The 7,952-nt window shown below is 52.6% G+C and overlaps 1 long non-coding RNA gene across 1 annotated transcript; it reads right to left on the reverse strand.

Moving 5' to 3' along the window:
- Nucleotides 1–1,270: 1,270 nt before the first annotated feature.
- LOC111771502 (uncharacterized) lies at nucleotides 1,271–7,719 on the reverse strand. Its single transcript, XR_002805359.2, has 2 exons — nucleotides 7,499–7,719; nucleotides 1,271–1,501 (listed from the first exon to the last, which is right to left on the reverse strand). It is a non-coding gene; the product is annotated as an uncharacterized lncRNA (long non-coding RNA).
- Nucleotides 7,720–7,952: the final 233 nt, after the last annotated feature.

The raw sequence follows: 7,952 nt of genomic DNA on the forward strand, positions 1-7,952 counted from the left end.
CCACGCATGGGAGCTTGGCCTGCCTCTGACCTGACACTTCCTTCCAGGCCAGGCCAGGGGACCACTGCAGGCCTAGGAGATGAGCCCAACCCCAAAGCAAGGGGGCAAGAGAGATGGGCTGAGCAGGGTGGAGTTCTGGTGGGAGGAGCAGTGCAGGAGAGGGGGAGGGAGGGTAAGCCGGCCAAGGTTGTCACAGCCCAGGGCAGGCATAGGAGGGGCTGGGCCTGAGCAGAGGCCCAACACAGCCCCCACCTTGGCCTCTCTGGGAAACAAGATGACTTCAAAGGGTGGCCTTTATAATTGGTGGGCCCCCTTACACCATATCCACGACTGGACTTTGGCTCTGCTGCTGGTTAAGTGCCAACCTTGCATCAGTGCTTTGCCAGCGTGAGCCCGTTTAACCCTCACAGCTGTCCTAGGAGGTAGGAGGTAGGAAGTAGCTTATTCCCCGTTTACAGACGAGGAAACTGAGCCTCAGCTGGGTATACTGGGCAAGGATGCAGACCCAGGTCTGGGCTGCACCACTTGGCCTGCCTGGACACCACCGCTCATAGGCTATGCCCACGCCCGGCTCCCACCTCTGCCCCTGCTTGATAAACTTCCAGCAGGACCACAAAAATCAGAAGCCTGAAGGTGGCCAATCATGGAAACGCCCAGGATGCTCAAGCTGCACCTGACTTTCCCTCACCTGTTGCTGCTGGTACCCAGGGCAGGTTCTCCAAATGGAGGGGGCCAGGTCCTCCTCTTCCTCCCTCTGACCTCGGTGGGAGGTGCACGCTTCTAATGGCCAATGGCCTGCAGAGGCACGGAGCAGCGCGCAGCCGCCAGGGTCCCAGCAGTTAAGTGTTGTCATAATTCTCTGCCCTGGAGCAATGAACTCCATCTCCTTCCAGTCTGTGTGGGAAGAATGTAATCCAGTTCTCCCTGGAACTCAGCGCACATGGTGATTCCTTTCTCCTTTCGTGGTCAGGAAATGAGTTTTGCTCTCTTTTTCACTTGGGGGCTTATTATGCAATTGCTTAAAATATGCAATGGGATGCAGATATTTATATGAAGATGTTGAAATGACGACTTTTTAATGGAAGCAATCTAATTATGCCATATCTGTGTCCTTTTCATTTTTTTTTAATTATTTTTACGGTGTTTGAAAGAAGAAGCAATTTTTGTGTGCGCGTCTGGGTTGTTTTTGTTTTTGTTTAGGGTATGTGGTTTTATTTAATCTCTCCGACTGTTTAAATGGATTGCAAAGGAAAAAAAAAATTCCAAAAAGTATATGGCTGTGATTTAACAAGATAATTAGCAGCTGCACTTTATAACAAAATCTAAGGCAATTATCACTTCAGGAGGACCCAGAGGAATCCCAGCTGCCAACATCTTGCTTCTCTGCCAGAGGGAATGACATCATAACTGCTCCAGACAAAGGGGAGGTGGTTTCTGGTCACTGTGATGTCACTTGCTCCAGCAGACAGTCCCAGACAGCTGGAAGACAGGTGGCAGCTTCCTAGGAAGTAAGGAAAGAGGATGGGTACCAGAAGGACATCAGTTAATTACAGGCCCAAACCCCGCCCTCTGCCCCAACCCCCACCCCCGCTTCCATTGCTAAGTTACAATGGACAGCAAGTCAAAGCAAGCTTGAAAAGATTTGTGTTTTCAGGTCGGAGTTGTTTTCTTTTACTCTGTGGCAAATGGTTTTGCAATCTAGGTTCCCAAACAGTTTGGGGATCAAAAACAGATCACTCCAACACAGTTTCATCAAATTCCAGGTAGCAAATAGACTTTGTCACTGATTGAATATTACATGTAAAATTGAGCTGTGATTATCTCATTCCATGATTATGAATTCCAGCAAATGTTTAAATGCATCCTGGGACAACCCACGATGCACTTAAATATTGAATGCACAGTCAGTCTTCTGATGGTGCCAAAGGATGGAGAAAGCAGGTCTGATTTCCTTGTAAATTGTAGGAGCCACAGAGCACCAGCCTAATTCCGGTTACAGGCAGCCAAATGTGCCCCCCTTCCCTTCATGAATCTATAAAGTGGCAGCCAAGTCCTTCTACGTCACAATGCCAGATGACATCCTTGGTGCCCGGGTGGGAATTTGTCCTCTGTTCTTTGACAGATAAACCACAAAAACATGTGGGCTTGCTCTCACTCTCTCTCAATTCTCCCTCCCCCTGGAAGCCATCCATCCCTCTTAGGCCCAAGTTACAAACCAGGGGAGAATAACAGAGTCGGGACATCCTTCTTTCCTTCGCCCAACGAAATGAAATGAGATTTGAACAGCCCCAGGAAAGCCACCAACTCCTGGGTCTCATTCAAACACCGATGCTAACCCCGAGGGAACAATGACAGGCCTGCCCACAATTCGGCCTCCCTCTGGAACTGGGCAGAGTTCTGCAGCGGGGGGCTAAGTGTGCAGCCCACACAGCAGATCCTTTGGCCCAGTGCCATTCTCAGTCTTCTAGAAAACTTCCTGCTTCCTTTATGGAAAACAGGTGCCCATGTCTCCATGCATTAGGCTGGACGTCAGGCAGGACCCTGGGCTACAGCGGCTGTGCCTGTTATCTCTTGCTGTTTAACAAACCACCCAACCTTAGTGGTATAAACAACGATCATTTTAGTATGCTCCCGGATTCAGTGGGTCAGAAATTCAGACAGGGCGCAGCTGGAGTGGCTTGAGTCTGCTCCACAATGTCTAGGGCCTCAGCTGGGAAGACTCGAAGGGCTGAGGGGTGACTCAATGGCTAGGAGCTGGAAGCATCTGGAGGTTCTTTTGTTGACTTGTCTGGCACTTGGGCTAAAATGACTTGAAGTCTGGGCTCACTGGGATGGATGGTTGGTGCACCTACATGTGGCCTCCTCATGTAGATTGGGCTTCCTCACATCATGGCAGCCGGTAGTCAGCCTTCTCACGTTGCAGCTTGGAGCTCCAAGCATGAGTGTCCCAGCAAAGAAGGCAGAAGTTGCATGGCCTTTTATGACCTAGTCTTGGAAGTCATATAGCATCACTCTTGTAGTGTTCTTTTGATTAAAGCAGTCACAAGCCCACCCAGATTCAAAGGGAGGGGCCGTAAAACCCACCTCTCGACTGGAAGAGTATCAGAGAATTTTCTGCCATGTTTCAAAACCACCACGAGGCTGACTTGAACAGTGTGCACTTTCACCTTCAGCCAGGTGTTCAGTGTCACTTGAACACTAGAGCAACGTTTTCCCATCAGAATCAGTGGCAATAGTGCAATGCTTAGGATAAGGAGTGGAGAGCAAGGTGCAAAACTTTGTTTTGTCTTTTTTCAGCGTCTAATTCTTTTCTCTCATTTCTGAGAGTCTATAAAGTCCTTCAGACCCTCCGCCTTCAGCTTTTCTTCCAAAGTAGATGGAAAAGGATGAGCCACGTGACAGCCACATTCTGGGTGCAGAAAATGTAGCTGCCATTGCACAGAATGTGGGGAGAGAAAGGCAGGTTTCTTGGTGGGCCAGGGGTTGGTGTGATCTAGACTGGAGGGGCCCTGGTCAAGTTGGAGGTACAAAGCCATTTCACTTCCTTCCTCTTCCCCCGCATCCACCCAAAGCCTGAATGCAGCCTGGGTTAGTCAGTGACTCCAGCCCAGGGCTTCTGTCCTGAGAAGGGAAGTGTTAAAATAGAAAGCAATAAAATATCTGAGATTATGGCCAGAGTTCTTGGCAAGGCAGGGTTCTGGGGTCTTTGCTTTTTGCCCCAGTCCCTAGGATGCCCCTGGTAGCCTGCCTGGGCTTCTGAAAAAGCACCCAATGTTTATACAGACACTTCTAGGTCTTGAGATAGATAACAGAAGAGGGATCCCAAGTCGGGGCTGGAAGGGAGCTTCGGGCCAGGGGAATCCACCCTCATCCTTTTCACGGCTGAGGGAACCAAGGCTCAGAGGGATTGTGACTTGCCCAGGGTCACCAGTGTGTCAGTGGCCGAGTTGGAACTATGCATCACCCTGCCCTCCTGCCATGGGCATTTTCCACAGCCGACTGACCGCCAAGGGTTACGCTCAGGGGAAAGCCACTAATCACCAGCATTTAGCCAGCCCCGCCAGCTGCACTGGGCCTCTGGGCAGCTCTGGGCTTGCCAGGAGGGTCCTGCCCACCCCCAGCAACCCGCAGAGGCCCCCCAGGCTGCCAGGACCATGGCACCGCAGCCTGCGGTCTGCCCAGCTAATGGCAGCGGCTGCAAGGAGAGCGGAGCCACGGTCATTACAGCATCAAGGAATCACAAATAGATCTGCAAAGATGACATTAGGAGCTTTAGACCTGGCACGGCTGCCTCCGGAGAGGTCGCTGGGAGGAGGCCGGTGCAGGGGCCGGGGGGACAGAAGACAGACTCGCCTCTGTCTCACCCCTCCCCCTTCGTTCCCAGCCGGGCTGTGATGACAATGCCAGGATTCACGAGCCCCTCACAGAAACCACGTCGGCCGCCAGTCTCGTGTGTGTCAGCAAAGATAACAGATGTCTTTCAGGGAGAAATAATTGCTTGAAACACAACTGGACAACCCCCCAGGAGGTTGCATTAGAGGGAGGGAGCCCCCCTCCCCAATTCCCATGATCCTTTGACATCCTAATGAGCTGTGCTGGCCTCTGTGGAAGATAATTATTATGTCAGCGATGCCCGCCTGCCCCTCTGGCAAGCCCGGTTGAGGGGGTGGCAGCGGGGCGGGGCTTCCTGGGAGTGGGGGATTTGTTGCTGGAGGAATTCCCCAGAGGCTAGAGGGGGCTGAGAGAGGAGGAATAGAGGGATCAGTTACCATCTTCCAAAGCCTGAGAAATGGGTCAGAAAAGGAAAGTCTGCCTTTGGCCGAAGCTGGCACCAGTAGGTGTCACTGTAAGGAAAGGAGGGGCCCCGGGGGCTGTCTGCGGACTGTGCTGGTAAAAATAGAGCTCGCCTGTGTTCCCACTGCCAAGTCGCCAAGCCTGGTGATTTATAAGGCTGGGAGCAGACGTGTGTGTAAATGTTTTTGCGTGCGAGATGTGTAGCCAACCGCGGGCTGGCTTTTTCAAACTTACAAGGAGAGAGCGAGGGAGGGGAGGGGAGAGAGCGAAGGCAGCCAGGGTGGGAAGCACATGGGCCACTTTTATGTAACACTCCTCTGATACACGCCGCAGTGGGGATTTATGCTCTCTTTGAAGTAAATTGCATCCCGGTGCACCATAGCATGAAAGTTAAGATTTACCATGGCTGGGACCTCCGAGACCCTGCTGGAAGCTAGAATAATTAGCACAGCATTTGGCTGCCTCTCCTCCCGCTCTGCGGGCGGTGACAGGAGTGGCACTAATAGATCTTCCAGGCCTGGGCCCCGTGTGTTTGTTATGGGGTCCACGGTGGCTGTGGGCAAAGGGGACTCTGGTCAACTGGAGACGTGAAGGCGGGGAAAGGGGCTGGGACCGAGCCCCTTGCTGGGAACAGTGGGATCCGCTCCTCCTGGAGATGCTCCTCTGTCAAACGGAGGGGCTGGGCTGCAATGAGCACTCTGGGAACCCAGGGAGCTCTTTTATAAACAGATTCCAGTGCCAGACTCCCGGCTCACTACAGATGGGCGTCCTGGAGTGCCTGGCCAGTGTGGGGATCCCCCGGATTACATAAGCTCCAGTATTCAACGGTCTTCAGAAGGCAGTGCCTGGGCCCCGCCAAGCCCTCCTGACTTTTCTCCCTCCCCCCTGCAGGCACCTTCCCTGGGGCCTTTCCCAGATCCTTCCGCTGGCCTTGTGCTTTCATGCTGGAGCCGCTGAAAAGTGAACTTGATCAACAAATCCTGCTGGGGGAGGAGTCCTAACAGCCGCCTGGTCACCCCAGCTCTGCCGCTAACCAGCTGTGTGGCCTTGGGCAAGCCCCTTCCCGGCTCTGGGCCTCAGCTTCCACTTGTGTATTATGATAGGGTTGGATTTTCACTGGATCGTCTTCAAGGGCCTCCTAGAACATTCTGTGATATATGTGACCCTCCTGTTCCCCAGGACACCTGCGTGGAGCTCTAAGGAATCAAAGCGCAGAAGTAATGTTCAGTTAAGGGGTCCCAGGCTCACGATAGGACGCTGGTGGGGGAAGGGGCCAGCCAGCACTCCTCGTGGCCAATATTGCAAGCGCCTCCTCAGCAAGAGCTTTCCTGAGGTCGGGATACGGTCATATGATCAGTTATCATTCCACAGAGCAGAGCACCTTCCCAGGACCCCTAGAGACCCCACCTCGTAATCACATTGGGTAGCATTTCCCAAAGCTTTCATCCAATTCTCACAATGTTCATTTAAGATTGCTAATAAAATTGTCCTCATTTCACATCTGAGGAAACTGAGGCTCTGGGAAATTGACTGGCCCAAGTGAGTCAACAGAACATTGTAGAAATATAGATCGTGAAATCACATCCATGTGAGTGTAAATCTCAACTCTGCCACACTGGTTGGGTGAACCGGGGTAAATGAGAGGCTCTCAAGCCTCAGTTTTGTCATCTGTAAAATGGGCATTAACTTGACCTAAATGAGGTCTTATAAGGGCTCACCAAGCTAGCACACATGAAGGGGACGCACAGGGCAGCCTCCCCATAGGTGAGGTTAGTGAGCAGAAGTCCCTCGGGCCAGAGCTGCACAGCCAGCCATGGCAGAGTCAAGCTTCAGACCCAGGCCGCTGGCTGCAAGCCACCTTTGCCTTCTGGGCCTCGAGTGGTGCCTGGCACAGGTCAGGCCCAGTAAATATTTGCTGAACTGAATTACACTGGCTGCCACCACAGAGGCCTCACGGTCAAGCAGTTGGAGAAGCAGCAGGTAAAGCTTTGAGAGCTGCAGAAGATTCTCAAAGGGAATCGGGGGCCAAGCAGCGTGGAGAGAGGGGGCCAGTGGTGTGGAGAGTGTAGGAAAAGCGGGGAACCAAGTTTAACAAGCTCATGCTGCAGGGTCTGGAGCACTGTGCAGGTTGGGACCAGAATCCGAAGCGGGCAGAGGTTCTTGGGCAGGGTCTGCTGGGCGAACCCCCGAAATGCCCTGAGCAATCTTTCAGATCTTTCATTCAAGGCTGGCGATCTGGGGAAAATCAGATCAATGAAGTGGAACCAGCAGCCACAAATGCCAAGTGGGATTCCTGGACAAACCATCTTCCTGCTCCTCTCCCTCCCCCCACCACACCCTAGTTCCCTTCTGTCACACAGACAGAGGCATGAGAGGGAGAGACGAAGTGGGGCTCCCCCCAGTGCAAATCCTAGACCCAGAAGGGTGGGAGGCTGCCCGAATCACCCCAGCAAATGGCCAACCCCTCTCCCCACTCCAGGTTCTCCAGCCTCGGGCCTTTCCCTGAGATGAAAGTGTCCAGACAGCCCAACCTCTAGAATATTCCTGAATGTTCCATGCCTTCTGCCGCCGGGGGGCAGGGGAGGACGCAGTGAGAAGAACCTCCCCCATTGATGGGGCCTGAGGCTGCCCTGCATCATTACACCTTGCACAGAGGCACCCCCCTTCCCTGAGGTCACATCCAACACAGGTGACACAGACTTACCGAGCAGACAGGCCAGCAGAATGTCCCAGTGTTCTTGATCTCTCCTCAAAGATTGGGGATCGATGGATGGATGGATGGACAGACAGATGAACCAAGTTCCCCAGCCCCTGCTGGCTTCTTGCTCCGGAGCCTTACAGTCAGAGGTTTTTCCAAGTGGCTTGTCTACTTCTGCCAACTACAGCTTTAAAACACTCCCTGTTCTCTGCTCCCTGGGAGACAGCAAACAGTCAGGTGATCTCCTGTAGGAAATTGTCACATTTAGTTAACTACCATTCCATACATATGACATCATGGAAAGAGGGAGGTTTGGAGGCAGACAGACCCAGGTTTGAAAACCAGACCTAACACCACTGAACTGTGTGACCTTAGACAACCTACAAAACCTCTCTGAACTTGTTTCATCATCTGTAAAATGGGGGTCATAATCATGACCCCCTCTCTCTCTCAAGGATAT

Source organism: Equus caballus, chromosome X, assembly GCF_041296265.1.
Source record: "Equus caballus isolate H_3958 breed thoroughbred chromosome X, TB-T2T, whole genome shotgun sequence".
In the NCBI taxonomy this organism is placed as follows: Eukaryota; Metazoa; Chordata; class Mammalia; order Perissodactyla; family Equidae; genus Equus; species Equus caballus.